Source organism: Streptopelia decaocto, assembly GCF_964273445.1.
Source record: "Streptopelia decaocto genome assembly, chromosome: 1".
Taxonomy (NCBI): Eukaryota; Metazoa; Chordata; class Aves; order Columbiformes; family Columbidae; genus Streptopelia; species Streptopelia decaocto.
In genome coordinates, this window is record NC_138663.1 from 168998811 (window position 1) to 169020741 (window position 21931).

The following is a 21931-nucleotide window of genomic DNA, read 5'->3' on the forward strand; positions in this document are numbered from 1 at the left end:
GCCATCTCCTACAGCTTTGCTCTCAGCCTGGCATTCCTGCTGGATCCATTGCCAGTGACTGAACAAGGGAGAGCTGGGTCAACCGATCATTGATTTAAGAAAGCCCAACCCAACAGGGGAAAAGGGAATGGCTGTGTACATCCTGCAGTCGTGCTGGTAGGAAATCATGGATGTCTTCTGCCTGGAAAGGGGAAAGGTGGGAAGAAGATCGTGGGTGCTGCTTTTGGCAAAGGCCTGTAGTTACAGCTGGTTAACTGTACCTGAAACTATATCCTGAGACACCTTTACTGCTTCCGGGACCCAAACTACCTACTTTGGCCATGTCTCTGCACTGCTGTCTTGCCAAATACTGAGTATTTACAGCATTGCACATGTTCCTTACTCCTCTTAAAGCCAGCCCTGATAGAATAGAGAACTAAGAGGTTTTTGCACCATGGTTGTAGGAGTGGTTTATTTATTTGGGATTTTTTTCCCCAGGGATCAGACAGAAAAGTGCAATAGAAAGGTAAGAGATCTAAGACTAATAGGAAATGATAGCTTAATCAGCCCAGTCAGCACGCTTGCTGTCACGCTTGCCAGGCAGTCTGTTTGCCAAGTTAACCGAGTTTACAGATAGAAAATGCAGGTGGGGTTGTAAGATGTATGATGCTGTCTGAAATTCTCACTAAGGGAAGGATCCCAGATCCTCTGAGCCTTAATTTGCTGATGGCTGTCTGCTGTTGCTTTCCTTTCCCAGGCAGTTGTGTTGGCTCTTGTAGAGCACTGCAGGGAATGTCCTCCTTATTCTGTCTTCCCTTGTCTGTTCTATGTGAGGTAGGAACAGGAAGATTTTCATTGGCGGGTGAGGTCTTCACTGGGCTAGGCACTATACAGAGATTGGATATTAGGAAAAAATTCTTCATGGAAAGGGTTGTCAGGCATTGGAACAGGCTGCCCAGGGAGGCAGTGGCGTCATTATCCCTGGAGGTGTTTAAAAGGTGTTTAGACGAGGTTCTTATGGACATGGTTTAGTGCTGGAGTTGGGTTGGACTTGATGATCTTGAGAGTCTCCCCCAACCAGAATGATTCTGTGATTCTATTATTCTGTTCTGAAGAAATGGTGGTCCCTGGATACCTTGGTTTCATTAATCAGAAGTTGTGTTTAGACACTATTTTAGTGGGTATCTTCAGATAATAATGATCGTGCCTATTAGGATGATAGTAGAAAGTCTAAAAGGAGTGAAGCTGAGAAAGATATTTTCTCCACGCAGCTTGTGTTTAGCTAACATTGCTGTTCTAGAAAAAGGTTTTCCATATCTGTAATAGTAGAGGTGCAGAGAGAAGTTTATTCCAGTTACTAGAAAATATAGATTCTATGAGGATGTATTTGTAGAGGAGAAGGATAATATTTTATCTGCAAGACTGGAAAGATTTTCAAAGAGAATGTGTGATATTACCCTGAAATTAGCATAACTTAATATTGTTACAGTTCCATAGTAAAATCATAGTTATGCAATATATCATATGTTAAATACATGACTTGATAACAGCTTTGTGTGACTTTATAGACTGAAAAAAATAGCATTGGCTTTGGGAGAAGGAAAGTCAACCTTTTGATTTGAGCATAGTACTGAAATGCGGCATGTGGTTGTAGTTCAGTTGCCTTCTGTCCCCAGTCAATTATTTTGTGAGCTCACCTTGAAGCCAGTCTGTTTTTTTGATGATACATGACCTCTCAACTTGCTCTGCTACCAGAGCTTATGATGAGAGTCTCATGGAAGATTTATTCAGCTGAGAAACTCTAGTCATAAAGAAAAACAAGCATGGCACATACAAGCTGCATATCTGTTGGTTACTCTGAATACCTAAATCCACATTTTGGGTTGAAAATTGTTTGTTTATAAGAGATGTGAAAGGTCAACGTTTCCTTTACTGCAATTAAAAAAATAGTAAAATGTAAAAAATATTTAAAAAATGTAAAAAAAAAAAAAAAAAATTCCAGCCTTCCAGATACCTACACTTATATCATTCCCCTTGATAATTCCAGTTCTAGTGACTCTGTGTGTGTTCCATGTTATATTTCTTTTGGGAATCCAATATCCACAGCTTAACTGCAATTTTGATCTAGTTTGCAATGCTAATTGGGGAAATATTGAGTTACGGATTTTTGCTCTTTGTGTCCTGCCAGGAAGGTATTAACGTGATAGTCACGGGAGTGCAGAGCTCATACCTCAGCTGGTGTTGAGCACTGTAGTCTAGGGTCCTGTTGCACTTCTTCATTGAAAGTAATAACAGGTCTCCGTTGTTCCATGTAACACTGCAGTGCATTTTTAAGATAAAGGTGAGTTTTGGATTTCATGCAAAACATTATTGGCATGTAAAAAACTGTTACTCATCTGATCTGGTCACTTGCCTGGTGGGGCATCTGAATCTTAATGCAAGTTCCAGCTGCAGTGGAATTCAGTAGGCTCCAAGTGAACACGGCCTCTCTGTTCCTATGGGGGAACCATAGAAGGTGAGCTGGGTAATCCCGCTTTTATTAACAAGAAAGCTACCTTGAATTACCTCACATTTACCTCTGTGTGTAATTGTGTATGTAGCTGGGTGGTGCAGACCTGCTTCTGCATGGTTCAGAGTTCCTTATTTATAATAATTTCCATTGAAATGTCTCAGTGAAATAATTGTGAACCACAAAATCTTTAAATCGTTTTGTTGGGGCAAAAATTAATCATTAAGTTTTATCTTGTTCTATTCACCGGTGAATTTAATTATTTTTTTTTAGTGCTAATTAGACACTAGTCACTTTTTTATGATGATGGGTATCTTGATCAACAGGGCACGTTTGTGTGAGAGAAATGGAAGTGTCTGGGCTCTCATTCTTTCTGTTTGTTTTACAGAATCAGAGAGTGGTTGGGGTTGGAAGGGACCTCTGGAGATCATCTAGTCCAACCCACCTGCTAAAGCAGGTTCACCCAGAGCAGATCGCACAGGAATGTGTCCAGGCAGGTTTTGAATGTCTCCAGAAAAGGAGACTCCACAACCTCTCTGGGCAGCCTGTTCCAGTGCTCTGGCACCCTCATAGTATAGAAGCTTCTCCTCATGTTTAGGTGGAACCTCCTATGCTTCAGCTGGTGTCTGTTGCCCCTCATCCTGTCGTTGGGCACCACTGAAAGGAGTCTGGTCCCATCCTCTTGACATCCACCCTTGAGATATTTATAAGCATTGATAAGATCCCCTCTCAGCATTCTCTTCTCCAGGCTGAACACACCCAGCTCTCTCAGTCTCTCTTCATAAGAAAGATGCTCAGGTTGAGGTGAAATCTTTCAATATTCCCAGTTCTCACTTGGATAACTGCTATGCTTGCTTTCTTTAAGGACACTGAGATACTTGAGGTGAGAAGTACTGTGTAAGTGTGCATTGTCATTTTTATTATACACTGGCTACCTTAAGAAAAATAAGCATAAGCCAGCGTAACTCAATAATTTACAGTATCATAGAACACTTCAGCAGTGTGAGACAAATGCCACTATGTTAGGATAGTACCAAAATTATTTTAATCTTTGTTGTTTGTTATGAGAAGGGATTACTTCTAGTTTTCACTAGTTTGTTGATGTTCTTTTAACTCTTATTTTCTATTTGAGTTTGCCTTATAAATAGTCTTTTTAATGTATATTTTACTCTTGTTCTGTATCCTGCTGGGAAGTACTGAAAGAGCTGTATATTTTTAAGCATTATTGGCTCTTTTCCTTATTTCTCCCTGCGGAGATGAACCCTTACATAAATTACTTTAAGGATCCTATTTTTTTTTTTTTTTTTTATTCTACTTTTTCACCCTTCTCCCCCCACATTTTGTTTCACACTAGGAGAATGAGTATTTAATAAACTGTTAATTGGGGATATCTGCTTTCACAGATGTCCTTTTACATATGTTGTTATTGCTTGGTTGCATTGCTTAAACACAACAGAAAATCCTAAGAACCACAGGCAAAAAAGCCAACAGCATTGAAAGGTGCTTTTCACCCTCCCCTGCCTGCACAGGTCTCTGCCCATACTTGCTGCTGCCCAAGGATGGAGCCCTGACAGATGAGGACAGTGAGGCCCATGGCAGCTCCACCTGGGCCACCCTTGGGATGGAGCTCCAGCCCATTGGGGTGGGCAGGGAGCGAGGGGCTGGTGGAGGAGCTGGCTCTGGAACCCTCAAAGTAGTTTCTCCTAATGTTTAAATGGAACCTCCTATGCAGGAGAGGCGCTGGGGATGCGATGGAGGGAGCACAGCAGGTCTTCCCAAGTGAGGCTTGTTCATGGAAACGCAGGTGTCAGATGCCTCCGTTCCCCTTGTTCCTTGGAGGGATGTCAGGCACGTGGACGTCACCTGCATCCCACCTCCTTACGCTGCTACAGTGGTCTGCAGTGCCCCAGACCATCCTTCTGGAATTTTCTGAAGAGGAGTGCACCATTTGCTTTCTTCTAGTCATCAGGGATCTCCCATGGTCTCCAGCACCTTTTAAGCACGGTAGAGAAGGGTGCTGCAGGGGTAGTCCACAGTCCCAACATCTGTGCATGCAGGCAGGTGGGTCTGGTCCCGTGGGCTTGTTTGAGTCAAGTCTTCTCAGGTAATCCTTGGGATTTGGACCTCATTCATGACTGGTGGTTCTTCACCTTGAGCCCTGTCTCTAAGCATGAAGGCTGTGCTGATGAAAGCTGATGCAGAGAAGGCAATGGAGTACCTTGGCCTTACCAGTGTTCATTGTCAGTAACTCACCCAGCTAGTTTGGACACCAAACCACATTTTCCTTGTCCAGCCTGCTGCTGCTGATATAGTGGTGGAAGCTCTTGTTGTTGCCTTTGATATTCCCTGTAAGTCTGAACTACAGCTAAGCTTTGGTTTTCCTGACACCACCCCTGTGTGCCTGTTTGATATTTCTGCATTCACACTTCATAGCCCATCCCGGCTTGCTCCTTGTGCTATACTGTCTTTTTGCACTTGAGCTCCATCATGTGTTCCACATTCGCCAAACTGGTCTCTTCATACTTCTTGCTCTTCTGAGTAGAGGGATGCACTAGTCTTGCACTTTGTTAGCCTTAAAGATCTTAGAGTTTTCCTGTGCTCTTTGGCCCTTTTAGAGCTACCTCCCATGGGATCCCACGTGGTTCCCTGAAAACTTCTGCTTTCCTATAGTAGAGGGTCTAGATCAGGGGTTTCAAACTCATTTTCACCTGGAGCCACATCAGGTTCACAGTTGCCTTCAAAGGGCTGAGTCTAATTTTAGGACTGTGTAAATGTAGGAGTTTGACACCCTTTTTCTACATCAGTCTGGACTAGGTCTTTGTTACCATCTTTCTTTCCTCACTTTCCTCAGGGTCTCAAAACTCTGTTATTTCAAGGTTATTACACCAAAGCTACCACAGACAACCACAGCTCCAGCCTGTTCTTCCTTTCACAGAATCACAGAATGTTAGAGACTAGAAGGGACCTCGAAAGATCATCTAGTCCAATCCCCCTGCCAGAGCAGGAGCACCTAGATGAGGTTACACAGGAGTGTGTCCAGGGGGGTTTTGAATGTCTCCAGAGAAGGAGACTCCAACAGTAGTGGTCATTCTGGTTTTGTCCATATGAGACTGTATGAGAACACCAGAGCGTCCACCATGGACCAGATAAGAGGTTCTTATCCATACAGTAGCAACTTGTAGCATGTGTCCATGGGAAGTGCAAACAAAAAGCAAACATACTACTTCTTGTAGGCTCTCCAGTGCCTTCCAGTGTACAGACTGGGGACCAGGTGAGCAGAGACTGACCTTTAGTGTTTTGAGCTCTATGGAGTTTTTTCTCCTCATCAGAGGTTGTGATGCTGGTTTTGACCTGTAAAACATTTCACCTGCCTACTGCCATCCTGAGACTACTATAAGAGCTTAAGATTTAATGATATAGATGGCAGTGGCAAAGAAAGCATTTCCTGTGATACGCTCTTGATTTATTTTCCCTTTAGTCATAGGAGAACAGAGTGGTGGATTTTTAGGGAGTCTGTACGATGAGGTTTCTGGGGAGGGCAGAGTTATGGCATTGAGCCTGAAGGAATGTCAGGAAGATGTGCCAGGGGAGGTTTAGGTTGGACAGTAGGAAAAGGTGAGGTGTCGCAGCTCCAAGCCTGACAGTGTTCAAGAAGAGACTGGACAACACCCTCAGACACATGGTGTGAACTGTGGGGTTGTCACATGCAGGGACAGGAGTTGGACTCGATGATCCTTGTGGGTCCCTTCCAAATCAGGACATTCTGTGATTCTGTGATCGTGACATGCAAACAATTTTATGTTTGACTACTGGGTATTGTGGAATAATGCTGTCTAATAACTTCATGGGACTATAAACCTTGTGTTTAATAGATTACTTAGGGCTTGTGTGCCAATATGTCATTGTATTGTTGAATAAAAAACAGATAAAATACTAATGTCATTAATGTCTTTCAACCAAAAAAAGCCCCCTGTGGAAGCAGTAGTGGTCTATGCTGTGGTTTTCATGGCAGAACATTGGTTTGGGAAGCTCCTGCCCACTGTTAACTCTTCTGTGGTTGTGCCAGTTCAGACATGTGCGGGGATGTGCTCTAAATCAGAAAAAGAGGGGAAAAAAAATCGAAAACACCTTAAAGAGTTTTTATCTCTAAATTCAGGTTGTTTCATGGATCCAGCTTAGAGTGTCAGCATAAACTGATTTAAGTGTTAGATCTGCAACATGCATGGTTCTGTATGGTCTGCAAGTTAAAACACACTGTGCAAATGTGGCACGGAAAATATTGTTGATTTCCATGATAGAAAGCTTTGAAAATAGCGCATAGAAACAGAGTAGAAGCCAAAACTATTCTGGTTGGCTTCTGACTTGTATTCATTTTTACAGGAAAAAAAAAAAAAAACTAAAAAAATACAGAGTAGAAAGGTAAGTATTACTTACCTCTTCTCTTGGAAAACAATTCATAGTATGGCTTACTGAAGCTTGAATTTGTTTCCTTTGTTGCTATATTTGTTAGTTTTCATGAATGGATTTAGACTGAATGACTTGTCTGGAACATGAAATACACTTAATTTTTTTCCTGAATAACCATTCAGAGTATTGATGGGATAAAGTGGCAATTTAAGACAGCTGTTAGCATAAAATAAATACACATGTTGTTAGTATTGAATATACAAGCATTAATTTATTCCTGGTTTAGAATTCCATAAATGCTTCTAGCCTACCCAAGAGGACTTGAGTTTCATCCCACTTTCACTGCCTAGATTGGGACCTTACTGTTGTCAGAAAAGGATCAAATATTTATGAAAGGCCGAACAATAAAATAGCTGGCTTATCTAGAAATAGGGTAGCTTGACATGGATTATGGAGAAGCACATAAACTGATATTTGCAAGTTCATTTCTGCAAACCCCAAGTTAAAAAGAAACAAACAGTGCTCAAAATAAAGTAAATCCAAGTCACATACTCAAAGTATCTGGTCCACAGTGGGAAGCATGTTGTAGGGTCTTTCTTGAAAGGTACTGAATATTCAGCATCCAGCAGAGAATGTAAATATCTGCTTAATTTTTCAGAACAGAAGGAGTTCTGTTACTTACTCATGGCACCGACTTGGGAGCAGGGTAGCATGCAGGAAACTTAAATATATAAAAACTGCTACAATGATCCTTAGAATCATTGAGGTGTATAAAAGTCCTTAAAATAAGTGGAAGAATTCAACTAGATTAAATTTCCTGTCTCTTTAAGGCAGAATAATATATTACGTGTCTCTTCCAACTGAAATGGTTCTATGGTTCTGTGATATGATGCTTGTTCTTAATTTTGTTTTAACTCTACTATCAAACTAATACATTTCTAATCCATCCTATAACAAGAGATTATTTGTGAAAAAGTGAATTTTAGATATTGTTCGTGGGCTAATTTTATTCACATCAAATGAAGGGATGTTGCAAAATGTGTATGAGACAGTGTGCATTGTTGGTTGTGTACCCTGATTTTTTAGTATGTACCTTCATTATTTTTGAATGCTTTATAGAACATAAAATCTCTAAAAAGATAGATATTTTTTCTTGTTGTCCAGGAGCTATGCTAAAATAACTTTCTGTTGAAAAGTTTTGCATGTAGTGTCAGTAGATGGATTTGCTTTACTCATTTTAAAAGGGAAAATATATATATATATATATATATTTTTTTTTTTTTCCTTGAACAGTCCTTCTTTCATGTAAAAGACATATGACATAGGTCAGTAACTGAGCCTTGTGTGCTCAGGAGTTGCTCTTTCCATCAAGTGTGTGTTCCTGACCAGCAGCTCTGTTCTGCAGAAGGCATTTGCCAGAGAACAAGATGACTGTGGATGCCAGATGCAGTTTAATGAAAAGCCCAGGTAAAGGAGCGGGATATGAATGGTGATGGCATGGTGGGGTGAAGATGGACCGGTGATGCTTGTGGTCCTCAGGAGCTGAAAGGAGGCGCAGGAATGGAAACTCAGGGTGGGAATGGGTTGCCATGCCAACCAAGTAATTTCTCTAACAGGAGGAAGCTGGTAACAAATAACTGCTGAGTGTGGGGTTTTAAGAGGAAAAATACGCCCTGTGAAAAATCGGAAGGTTACATTTTTGATAAATCAACCTTTGCCATCCCCATATGAAGTCCTGTGCTGGGCATCTCTGTCACAGCTTCCTGACTCCCAGTGCCCACCCCCGATCTGGGCAGTGCCGGCCCACCCTTTGGTGATGGGGGCCAGTGCTGAGCCCCCAGCCCCAGGCCGACCCCAGCGCCACGCAGCTCATTCCTCAAGCAGCTACAAAAGCCAGGTGAGGGTTTCACAAGCCTGTCTTCCCTCGTAACTACTTTGAGTCTTCCCTTTAAACCACTGCACGTTTAATTTTGTCTTCCCTATCTCTTTTAACATAATGAGAACTTCTAACACTGGCATTTCTTACAAATATTTATCTCTAAGCCCTCATTAGCCAGGTGTCTGGAAGGTGGACATGTGCTGTTTGCTGTTGATTGGTAGCTCTGTGGAACCTGACTTTAAAAAGAGAGGGAAAAAATAAAGTCAGTGAAGCTTTATCTGAAATGCTGAATTTTTGTCTTGCTCGTGCATTGAGGAGGAATTAGCAGTGCAAGGCATTGCTTTACCTCCGGTGTTCGACTTGGACCATTAGGTGTGTTCAGAGCAGTACTCTTACCCTTGGGGTTTGTGCACTTAGGGTATGAGCTGCCTCTGGGATGTGAAGCAGTTCAATGGTGTTAATCCGGAGGATTCCTGGATAAATCATCCTCTGCTGAGTTCTGTGCTGTTGCATCCAGGCTGCTGATGGGCCCCAGCATGGCCAGCTCCTGTGTTCACCATGCCCATGTCCTTGTCCACATGGCTTGTGCTCTTCTTCTGCCTTCTCCCGACTTCCCTGTTACTTCTCTTGCAGACACACAAACCTCAGGGCAGCAGCTAACAAGAGGCTGTCTGTGCTAACCTGTCTGTACTGATGTTTTAAACTAAAAACTCTGCTTTTTCTGGCAGGGTAAGGCATCACTTTAGCAAACTGGCCAAACACAAGAGTGCTGTGGCTTCTCTAGACTTGTGCTACCAGAAGGGCAAGATGAGTGTTCACCAGTCTTAACAAGATCTAACACTTCTTGTAGTAATAATTTTACCATTAGATGTAGTGGAGGCTAGGTCAGGCTTTGGAAGAGGTTGTCCTGTTCCTTTGCTCTTCTCATCCCCTCCCTTCCCCAACTCCTCAACTGCTGTCCCTGAGATGGTGTTGGTACCTGCAGGATCACTTGGTGAGCTGGTTCAGCTTGACACTCCGGCATAAAAATAACATGGAGGAAAAAAAGAGGCAATAGTTTTGGCTTTCTGAGGAGCCAAACAAATGCCAAAGCAGATTCGAAGCAAAAGAGGTGTGCATGGAAGCGGAAGACTGGCAATAAATGCTTGATAGGCTAACTCATGAGTCGTGCTTGTAGTCATGCCACATGGATGAAACATGGTTTGGGCTTCACCATGCAGTTGCAGGTGCTAAATGACTGAACAGGGCAGGTGTCTTGACTCCAGCAAAGGACAGCTAAGTGACATTACATGAAATAGCAGAGCCACACGGCAGCACAGCCTGCCCTTGTTAGGATGATACAGAGACTTCCTTGCAACCCTGTTTTTCTCACAGACTCTGCCACTGGGTTCTTTGTTTCTGTTTTTCAAGCTGGTTTTTCTGAGCATGAGGGATTGCACATGCAAAAGAACCTGGAGAACTGTGTCTGAGGGTCACCTTTTATAGACCCTCTGTGTCGCCTGTGCTGTTTCTGGGAATGGGGTACATCAACCTTTGAGGCACACAAGGACTTGGCAGGATCAAGGCCTTTCTTTATGAGGGCTATGTATCTACATGTTAGAAATCTTGGGAGCGTGTCATGAAGAAAAAAAAAATCAGCAGTGCCACAGATCTGTTGAGATTTATTGCATCATTACCCTGCATGAAACAGTAAGATTGTCCTGGCATGACTGAGCAAAAGCAATGATGTGAGGGTATCATCATTTATTTTGATGCCCTACTGATTATACCCAGACATATCTGAGAGCCAAGGCATCTTCAGCAGGGAGATCTGTTGTTTCACATAGTTTTGAAGACAGTAATTTCAATGAGGAAAGCTTGATCTACATGATGTTTCCTTTCTCAGTATATTCTACAGAAGGGATGTGTTAGTTAGTGAGACTCTGTAAGTGGGAATGATTTTTCCTCCTGGCCTCTATTTACACCTGTAAAACCTGACAGAAAAGCCCCTGAACAAATGACTTGCAAGTTTACACTGAAGAAACATGAAGACGTGTCCCTTTCCTTATGGACCTGGAGGAAAAACAAATTCCACACAATATATTCCTTCTCTTCCAAGTTGCTGCTGACTGCAGGAACAACAGGAGACTGCACAGCTCAAGACATATCCTATGACGTAATTGTTTGGTCTACAGGCATAGGATTATTATTATTATTATTATTATTATTATTATTATTATTATTATTATTATTATTATTATTATTAATGATTAATAATACAGTATTAGTATGTTCTTAATATGTATCCCAAGAAAGGAAATTGAAATGAAAAAGCTCCCCATTTTTTTTATATGAGGAGCTTTGTAATCTGGAAGTGATATACCAAACATGCAATTACGATGTTTTAACTTGGATAGAGCCTGGTGCCAGTGGAGTGGCTTAAAAGTGATGGTCATTGGCTAATATCAAGAGGTGGTTGATCAGATCAGCTTTTAAAAATCAGTGATCAATATAGATAACACAGTTATTGGTTGGACATGGTTACTGTTTCATACAGCATAGAGGCTGTGAAACATTTGCAGCATCCGGAGTTTTCAGTGTGCATAAGACTGAGACTGTTCCCATTACGTGCTTCTTATTCTCGGTATTTTGTTTATGTGTTGGTGTGTTTCTATAGACATTTCTTAAAATCCACTTACCAACTTGCTTTAAGCCGGGGTGTCAAACACATTTTAACTGGGGGTCACAGCAGCCTCGCAATTGCCTTCAAAGGGCCAAATGTAATTTTAGGTAGGACTGTATAAATGTAGGAGTAGTTACACTTACACAGTCCTATGATTACATTCAGCCCTTTGAAGGCAACCGTGAGGCTGATGTGGCCCTGTTGAAAATTAGTTGACACCCCTGCTGTAGACAAAAAGTGTCTAAACTGAAACTTTCAACCCCCCCCCTTCATATGAGGTACAGATCAATGTATTCATTATGGTCCAGCCGCAGTTAACGGCTCGGTCTATTTTTGAATTCAGAGTGTGTCTCCTCCCAGGTAAATCATGTAGTTCATTGCTACCCACCACTTCAAACCTGACCTTGAAGAAATAAAAGAACTTCTCATCATTCTTATAAGCTCAGAGGGGAAAGAAAAAATAAGGTTGGGCTTTGCTGGACCAAGGAAAGCACTCTAGTCACGAATGCCCCAAACATCTTAATCTGGTCAGTTTTTAGCTAGAGAACCTTATCTCAGTTCAGCTGTCAGGGAAGAATGTATGGAGGAGAGTTTATCTGGGCTAACCAGCCTGTAAGTCAGTACAGAATTCATAGATGGAAAACAACTGCTTCAGTTGTGCCCTGATAAGAGCAAGAACCTTTTGCAAAATACAGGTATTTGGTTTGTTGCTCTTTTGGGTGAGAGTGAGATGAATGCTGCACTAGATGATATTCAAATGAACTTTGCGTCTCTAATAGGAAAAATTACCATTGTGTCTAATATGTAAGGTCTTGTCTTTACCATGTTATACTGATCCCCATGTCAAGTTTCCTCAGTATAAAAATAAAAACATGCTCAAAATCTAACCATTAACCCTGCATATTTCACTGTGGTTCTTCAATCCAACTACAGTTCTTGTCTCTTAATAATTCAGCCCCAGCATAAATGTGGTGTAGATCTGTCACCCCTGATTGATACCTGGGGTAACTTCAATGGCAGGGTATCAGATAGCCTCATTGGGAGGTGCTGGGACAAGTGGTGAGACTGAGGGAGCACCTTGGTCTCCAAAATTATTCTTGCTGTGTGTACCTGCTGAATCCTCAGCCACTGGAAAAGCTTCACCTTCAGCTTGTGGAAGCTGAGTGGTGTGAACCCTGCCCTGGCACTGCGAGAAGCTCAGGGTAACTGGGGAGAGGGGATCTTATTTATGCTTATAAATATCTCAGTGATGGGTGTCAGAAGGATGGGACCAGACTCCTTTCAGTGGTGACCAATGATGGGATGAGGGGCAACGGGCACAGACAGAAGCACAGGAGGTTCCATCTGGATATGAGGAGAAACTTCTTTACTTTGAGGGTGCCAGAGCACTGGAACAGGCTGCCCAGAGAGGCTGTGAAGTCTCCTTTGGACACATTCAAAACCTGCCTGGGCACATTCCTGTGTGATCTGCATGAACCTGCTTTAGTAGGTGGGTTGGACTAGATGATCTCCAGAGGTCCCTTCCAGCCCCAACCATTCTGTGATTCTGTGAAAATACAAACCTCTATTGAAGGAAGAAACTGTTTCTTCATCTCATACTTCATTTATCAAACTGTCTCTTTCATGGTTTTGTTATTGGGAACATGAAAACATAGATGCTTCACAACCTATTTATTAGATTTGTATCCAAACGGCATCCGACTGTGTACGTGGCATGGCATTTTGAGCAGTGATAACTACAAGGGACCTAAGTCCGACACTTAACAAAAAAAACCCCCAAAACAAACCAGAAGCTTCATTATATGAGCATGTGGTGAGACATACTGTGCCTTAAAGCAGTTTATGGTTTTGGTCTGGTTGCCTGGAGTGAGGTGGTGGCAGTATCAGGCTGTTTGTTTCAGAACCACTGTACCCACCACGCTGAATCAAGCCAGAAGCCCAGTCAGCCACACACTCCAGCAGCGTCTCCCACAGGTGACGAAAACAGGGAGGATGAAAAAGGTTTGTGTTGTGCGATCCTTCCTTGGACATAATTTCGATCAGTCAGCAGTTTTTAGGTGATTTTAAGCCTGTTGCTATACATGGACCGTTGTGCTTGATAGCCACTAATTAACTCTTCCCAATGAAACTGTTTGATCCGTCTTTAACTCGCTTATGCTTTTGCTCTCCAGAACACCTGTGGCAATGTAGTGGTAACTATAGATGTTACAGGAAAGAATACTTATTTTTATTTTATAACTGTTGGCTGCTGATTGCACTTATGTTGTAAGGAACAGTGTCCATGTCAGTCAGGGTTTTGATGTTTATCATAGGGCTTCAGGCATAATTTTCCAAAACCAAAGTCTATTATCTGCTTTATATATCCTTGAGTGTTCATTTTTTTTAGATCATCCTTGTAGCCTTTTTTGTATTTTTTTTTCAGTGCTAAGGTAGCGTTTTAAATAACAGATGCAGAATTCTTGTTCAGTCAGGTATTTAAACATTAAATAACAGTGTCTGAGCTAATAATCCATTGTCTCTAGGACAGACAAGACAAAGTATTCTCTGGCCCCCTGTTTTTTTCTCCGCTCAACAGAATGGGTACATGGATGACCAGCACAGGTTAAGGTGTCAAATATGCCTCTGAAGGTAGAGGAGGTGAGGCCCATGGGGGAAACCACGGCTATGTGGTGCACATTGGATTTGTTCACTTGTGCGGTGGCGTTTTCCGTTTTTCTCCCTCCCTGCGTATTCCTCATGTGTGCTAACATGCCCAAACACAGCTGAGCTGATGTTCTCAGACAAGTGTCCACTGTAGCTTCAACGTCTCCTCAGACATGTGCTGTCATCCATTATAGATGTAAGGTACAGATTTACAATGGGTTTTCATGCGTTAGGTTGTGGTGAGCTTAAAGCAAAAACGTTACCTAACCTCTGCCCAAAACAGATGATTTAATCAAAGTCCTCTGCATAAGAGAAGTTAATTCTTGAAAGGCAGGAGGTCTTTACCACGTTGCCTATGTCTGTCTTCCGTGCAGCATTTAAAGGAATGTGTTACACATCTTGTTCCATAATTTGGCATCTTCTTTAAGGAAATGTCTTGTTTCCCAGGAGAACTACTGTAACATAACCCACCAGAACAGCCACATTTACATGTGCAACCAGTTTACAGGACATCTTTGTGTATGCACAGTAAGGGTTAGTTTTCCCATATGCATTACAAGTTACTGCCTTGTCACTCAGCGTCGCAAGTTCGTTCCGCAAGTCTTTGTAGACAGAGATCTGATATAATGAAGAATAGTCTTGAAATGTGACTTAAAAAACGGAAGTGCTATATGTTAAGTGTTCTTTAAAGGCTCAAGAATAGTGCATATTAAATAATGTGACCTTTCATGGCAATCTCTTGATTTGATTAGCATCGGTCTTCTCACTTACACAACTGCTGTATGTCAAGTGGCAAATTGTTTCTCGGCACTGGGCTGCTGAGAGCGAAGGCCTCTTGCCTAGGCAACAGTTCTCTGTGCACATCATGCTTTGGCTGCTACTTACTTCCACTTTTTCATTGATTTGGGGTTTGATTAAATTGAAAGTATATTTAAAAAAAAATATATATTTTCTATGTCTACTTTGAAATGTAAAAAAATCTCAGAAATCACAGGATTATGTGTTTTATATATTGGAAGTGCTAGTGGGATTATTGATTATTTCTTTAAATAGGTGTGTGTTTCTTGGCAAATACATCATTTGCAAAGCCAGTTACTCTACCAGAGATCATTTTCTGTCCTGCTAAATGCTGCTAGATTGTTTGTCAGTATCTCATTGTTCTTTATTGGAACCCTGTTGAACTTAGGATCTGTAGAGATCTTCATTTTTCTCCTTTAATTAAAAAATAATACTACTTTTTCTGTCCTGCATATTGTGCCTGCTGTTCATCAGGGATCGTTTGTATGTAATGAAGCTTAAGTTAAGCCCTGTGATTAACTTTCTGCTCTTATTCAGCTGCTTGTCTTTGACTTCTTCAGCTTCTGAAGTGTAGCGGGGAGGATGCTCAGTGCCCATCTCCATCATCCTCCTTTTCTTCCGCCCATAGTCTATCACTAGTGTTATTGCCCCATCTGGTTTGGGTCCCTTCAGTTTGGTGGGTGTGTTTTTCGCATCCATGGAGCCTCAGCCCTGTGGTACTTTTGTGTGGAGGAGGATTTCTAGAGAGGAAGGTTGACAGGACAAACAGCACGGATCTCCTGCACCCTGCCAGGAGCAGAAGTGGAACTCAAGGAGGCGCAGGGTCCTCTCAGCTTCACCCAGCGCTGGGGCCTGGCTGCTGGGTCTGTACGACAGTGCGGGATTCAGTAAACCTTGAACTCGGATTGTGTCTTCCAGGATATGAATGAGAAAACTCTAATATGACTTAAAGTGGCTGAGCGGCATCTTCCAAATGAAACAGCATCGAGCAATTGTTGGTAACAGTGGAATAACAAGTACAACTTCTTTTCTCACTTGTTGTTGGCCATTTATCACAAGTGCTGCACAAATGGAGAACTTCGCACAAGTGATAGACTGTGTAAAATAAACACATGGGAAAACACTTTATAGGGACAGTGGTGCAACAAGTCATCCATGCATAGTCCTGCTGATCCTGGTGGGATTACTGATAGAAATCTCCACTCAACGTGGGTTAGTTGTACAGGACTCCGACCACTCGGGCAGATGTCGATGTCCTTACCCCTCTGCGTCGCCCTCAGACCCTCGCAAGCTGGGGAGGCAGGAGGGAGGCAGGATCGATGCATCTTGGTGACACCAAGGTTTGATGTCAGTTTGCACTAACCTTGGGATAGTTCCGTAGTGCAAATGCTGCTCTAGAAAGTCCAACGTGATGAGTTGGTTCCTTACCTGTAGTGCTGCGTGCTTCCTACCGATGGTAGCTGGGCTGCTTGTTGTTATTCTGTGAAGATTTTCATCCTGCAGCTGTGTTCTCAGGTATTTCCAATTATATAGTTTGCATAAAGGTATATCCCTATGCTTAATAAAAGAGTAATTTTGTAATTTTGTTTCTGTGGGTTTGGTTTTTTTTGTTTGGTTTGGTTTTTTTGTTTGGTTTTTGTTCGTTTTTTGTTGTTGTTGGAGCGAGCAACATCAAACAGAAACAAAATAAAGATTGAAAGAAATATGTAAAGAAGAAGAGGGAAAGTTCAGTTTTAGGTGTTTTAAATTGTCAACTGAACTTAAGGTTATTTCTGAGCAATAATCACAGATTTGCTGGGGTCCCTGGGAGGATTTCTGTGGACTTTTGTTTGAGGCAGAAGTGCAAAAATAGATCCTAAATCACTGATCACACTCTGGACAGTCTGATAAAAATATATGTATATTTTTCCATTTTTCAGTTACAAGGTATTAGAAAAATACTTTTATAGAAAATAATTTTGTTATGTTTTGCTTTATCTGAGCAACTCCACTAACAGCCTTTTCACTAGCAGATGCAATTCATACTAGGTAAGCACCAGCAGCCTTAGCTTTATATTTCTTGGCATTCTCTTCATGTCTATTTTTTGTGAGTTTCAAATTATGTCATTTGGTTCCTGCTTTAAGACATGGCCTGTACTTCTTTGGACAGCAATCTTAATAATCGTCTTCAAAAGTCTATCATCAAATAGTTGTTGAAAGAATTTAGTGTCGCAATTCAAGCCAGTAGGGAAAACTCTTCTGATTGATTTTCTGTTTAAAAGTTATTGACAGTATGAAATATCATCAGAGTAAGGAACATTTTCAATTATGTCCTATTTAATTTTAGAGAAGCAGTCAAAATGTCATAGTTAATTATGAAAAATCTAATTTTCAAGCTTGGATCCCTCACCCTTCTCAGGACCAATAGTTCATATCTTAGCAGAGGCTAATTTCGTTCTTCATCTATATGAAATAAGTAAATTGAATACCGCGCACTTGGCTGTGTGGGTGTGTTTTGGATGAGATCTTAAAAACTGAGATCCTGTTTATTCTGTGTGGGTGTTAAAGATCTCACTGTTATGCTCTTTGCTGTTTGCAAGATGCTTAATACCTTCTACCCTTTGAGGTGACTACATTTCAGCAGTGTTATGTGTACATAGTTGCAAATTGTTTTAGGGTCCTTCAAAGCAAAAGGTCCTCTATGTAAGAGTGACTGTTGTACAGATTTGTTGTGCCTGTCATGGCAGCATCCAAGGTCCAAGTCATTCATTGTTGTTGTTTATTGCATTCGTGATTGTTGCCACATTAATCAGGTAGTCTCAAAAAGTAATCATCTATTGAATATTCTGAGCTGTCACAGCCTAAGTTTCATCCAAACTTTTGCAATGATATGATAAAAAATTTAGGTGTGAACTGCTCATTTGCCTTCGGAAAGTGGTTGTTGGGCTTGGTTCCTTGCTGGGAACACTGTCCCCCCAGCTGCCGGTGGAAGCTGAAAATATTTAGCACCTTGTGGAATAAAATCCCTGCAACATCAGGCATGTATTCAGTTTGTTTGGAAGTCTGGGAATTTACCCCTTACTATAGCATTTCTGACTCATTGTTTCAAATCCCTCAAAGTCAGACGTAATATCATTTGTAATAATCCAATTGAGGTGAGTTAGTACATAATTTGTACTAATATCCAAAGAAAAGCATAATAGGTTAATACGGAGGTAATGCATGGAACTCAAGACAGCTTGGCCTGAAGATATTTCCATGGCAACAGAAGGGTCCCTACAGATGTCTTCCTTCTAAACTTGATGCTGTTTTTTAAAGGCTGTCTGTAGTACAATCTGTAATTATCATTAGGTAAAGAAAGGTTGCGAGTGTGGGTGGACGGCTTGGCTGATGCTCTCTGACTGATTTGTTTAGTGCAGCTTTGAAACACAGTTACAAAAGAATGCTAAAAACCTGACATCATTTAGCAGTTTCTCTCTGCAGGTGAGCTGAGACTTAATTCGAGACTGTTGGCTATTAAGAGTGAAGTATCTGAACAACAGTATGGGGGGGGGATAGGGAGAAATGTTTTCAGACTCTTTCAGCATGATGATTATTAAAGATAAAAGAACATCAAAAGCATGCTGGACAAATTAAAAAATGCTGAGCTGCAGATAGTAAGGGAGGTAATGCACAATAAAATAAGGTTTTGTAAATAGTATAAAGCTTCTGTAAGTAGAGGGAGACAAAGGAAATGGTAAGACTGTTACCTAAAGGAGAAGATGAGAAAATAATGGATGACAGAAGGAGCTGGAATACGGATCGACCTTTCTTGCTTCTGTCTTTATGAAGAAGGTTAATTGGGATCAGCCGCTTAGCATGGTTGAAGCTAACAGCCAAGGTATAGGAACACAGAGCAGAAAAAGGAAAGAACAGGTGTGTTCAGGTTTCTAGGCTTAGGATGGAATTTATTCTGGTCCACCCAAGAAACTAATTTAAGCAGCTTAAAATCCATGAGCAGTTACCATCTAAAACCAGTAAAGGGCAGGTGAGATCCCATAGGAGGGCAGGCACAGAGAGCATATGTTCTTAAAATGGAAAAAGAAGGATGATTTTGGAATTGCAGGGTGGTCAACTGAATTTGGTACCATGAAAGATCCTCAGATGCATAACTCATCAAAAGCAAGTGGACGTGAATAAATGAAGGCTGGAAGTTACAAGATAATTTTGCAATAAAACAAATAGATTTTATGTCTCCTAGTTATAGTGCTAAGGACAAAAACAAGTGTAATGATGGAATCTAGTGAGTGTGTGAAATGGATTTTATGAAATGATTGCTTGAGATAGTGACCTGGTGACCCTGAAGCATAGCTGGGTTTGGACATCAGTCCAAGTGTTCCTTCTCGACTTTAGTAAGGCTTTAGTTAGAGCGATATAAGACATTTCAGAAACAATCTGGAGATTTGCAGTGTATGTATCATTATTAGTACGTGGATGACTTCAAACATACAGAAACGTGCTATATGGATGACTGCAAACACACAGAGTAATTGATGATGGTATGCTGTCTGACAGAAAGATATATCTAGGGGGGTTATCAGTCTGTAGATGGTTGGATGCAGTTGGACAGAACCACAGGATCAGCGAGTGGCTGAGGCAGGCAGGCGCCTCTGGAGACCATCTGGTCCAACCCCCTGGTCAAGTAGGACCACCCAGAGCAGGTTGTTCACAACTCTATCCAGTATGTGTTTGTGTATCTCTGAGGATGGAGGCTCAGTAACCTCTCTGGGCAACTTGTTCCCGTGTTTGACCATCCTCACAGTACACAAGTTTTGATGTTATGTTTAAATTGTATTTTCTTTTATTTCAGCCTGTGCTATTGCTTCTTGCCTGTTCACTGGGTCTGGCTCCATCTTCTCCTTCCCATCAAGTATTTATTATATACATTGATAAGATCCCCCTGAGCCCTCCCTTCTTGTGGCTAAACTAAGCCTGTAAACTTCAGGTTGGACTGCAAGCCCTATAGAAGACTGGATTAAAATCAGGAAAGTGGAGGTGAGATCTAGAATAATAAAGAGGAAGATCAATACAGAAAAGTGACAAATAACATTAGAATGGAAATACAAGTTAATAAATGCATAGCATGAAATAACTATAGAAGCAGCATTGATGGATAAACATTTGCTCAGTCTAGAAAGAAGAAAAAAGGCTAGCATTCAAATTTTTATTTATAGGCAGCACAATAAACATTTGTTCTTCATATTCTCTGAGGCTACGATGAGAAGGTTTAGTTTTCCAAGGAAAAAAATGTGTAACTATACTGATAGCTAAGCGCTCTAACAGGCTGGTTCGCAAGGTTGTAAAACCCTAGTTCTTAAAAGTTTTAACAATAAATTGAACAAACCTTTCTAAATCTGTCTGGTTCAGTTTTTAGGACAACAAAATTAATTAGTTTCTACCTTAATATCACGTGCAGCCTTACATTTCTCTGCCGCTGTGATCTTCTACAAAGGGTTTTTTTCTTTGTTGCGGGGGACGGGGCATCCTTTTAATATGTTTTAGGATGTAGTCTGTCATCATTACCACAGGATGTGTTTCTTTAATGTTTTTCCCGGTGCTCAGTTAAGAACAGAAGCAAATACAAAAACCTGAATCAGGTGGCAGAATTAGGGTGATATGTAGCATGTGTGTCTCTGATTAGGGGCCAACTCTTTCATTACTAGAGGAAAAAATTAGCAGCAGTCCATTTTACAGTGTTAATAAATTGTGCTTTCATGAGTTTTGCTCACTTGTTTGCCTGGAACTGACGTTTTAAATTGTAGCTCAGTCAGAAGATGTTAGTTGATATTCATGGTAGGGTTCACGTCTGCATTTGAAATGTAGTTATGTCAGCAGCTAAGTAAACAGCAAGTAAGAGAGGAGGAGAAATGTAGCAAATAGATTTGTGAAATAATTTTTTTGATAATATCTTGCATGAATAATATGGTACAGCGCTCTTCTGTTAATATTAGTAGTGAGGGATTTTGCATATTACTGTGTGGTACATGATTTCAGCTGAAACAGGAATGAGAATATATGGGCCCAATAATAGAAAATCTGGTAAAATGAGAAGGATGTCTCTGTGTACCTCGAGATGACAGTAAATCAACCTTTGATTTATTGCTATCCCGTCTCTGCAGAACTTTGCCAATCCCTAACCAATGTCTGCAACTTGAAAAAATTGAAAAGCAGTGTTCACTGTTTCTACAGTATTTTATGTAATTCAAAATGACACAGAAGAGAGAATCTACATATAGTTGAGCAAAAAAGCACCATTAAAAAACAAACACACACACACTTTTGCTTGCGCCCCCCGCCCCCCCCCCCCCCCCCCCTTTGTTTTTTGGTCATCGTTTCAGTGTCTCCTGGAGAAGACCTTTTATTCTTTATAAAGTTAATCCCTAATTGTAACAGGGTTAGTGTCTGTGGGAAGAAGAGGAAGGCAGTGGCCTTGCAAACAGTTGGGGATATTCCTTTACTCTTTTGAACCCGAGCATTTTCTTTCACTTGTTTTGTGGGAGCCTTACAACTATTTTGTGCTTACCCACAGCTTGCCATAACTACAGGAAGATTCCTGGTGGATTGGGGGCCTCTTCTATTTGCATTAGACAGTGATGGTTGCTCAGGTCTAGAAGTGAGAAAAGAGAGAGCCTGAGGTACTTGTTCAAGTCTAGGCAGTCTCCACGTTGAATGATAAGCTGAGATACTTAATTTTTAAGCATATCTCATTCTGAATACACTTTTTTAATGCTGTAAGGGCTGAGTCATCTGCTAGTTTTTCACAGAATTAAAAAAAAAACAAAAACAAAACCTTATAAATGTATCTGCAAAGCTCTTCATTATAAACTAGATGGAGAAGGAGGGACGCCCCTGCCTTGGTCTCTGTGCTTTATAGAGTAAATGACAGATGCTGCTGTAATCCCTGGCATGTCTAGGTGAGGTAACATGTGACCATACAGCCCTACCTCCCTTAGCTGTGTTCACGATGGGAGTTTAGGTTTGTATTATATTGTGACATAGAAAATGCTGTCACAAGCCAGAAGCCCATTCTTGTAGG

General features: G+C 41.2%; 1 protein-coding gene across 7 annotated transcripts in view; it reads left to right on the top strand.

Annotated features, from left to right (window-relative positions):
• KLF12 (KLF transcription factor 12) overlaps positions 1-21931 on the top strand; it is a 255559-nt gene that overhangs the window by 104915 nt on the left and 128713 nt on the right. Inside the window, exon 1 of one of the 7 annotated variants that reach the window (XM_082063812.1) lies at positions 19773-19890. The exons of the other annotated variants lie outside the window; for them this stretch is intronic. The gene's annotated coding sequence lies outside the window, so the exon portion shown is untranslated. Of the gene's footprint in view, positions 1-19772; positions 19891-21931 lie in introns of those variants that run through there. 7 annotated transcript variants of the gene reach the window in all.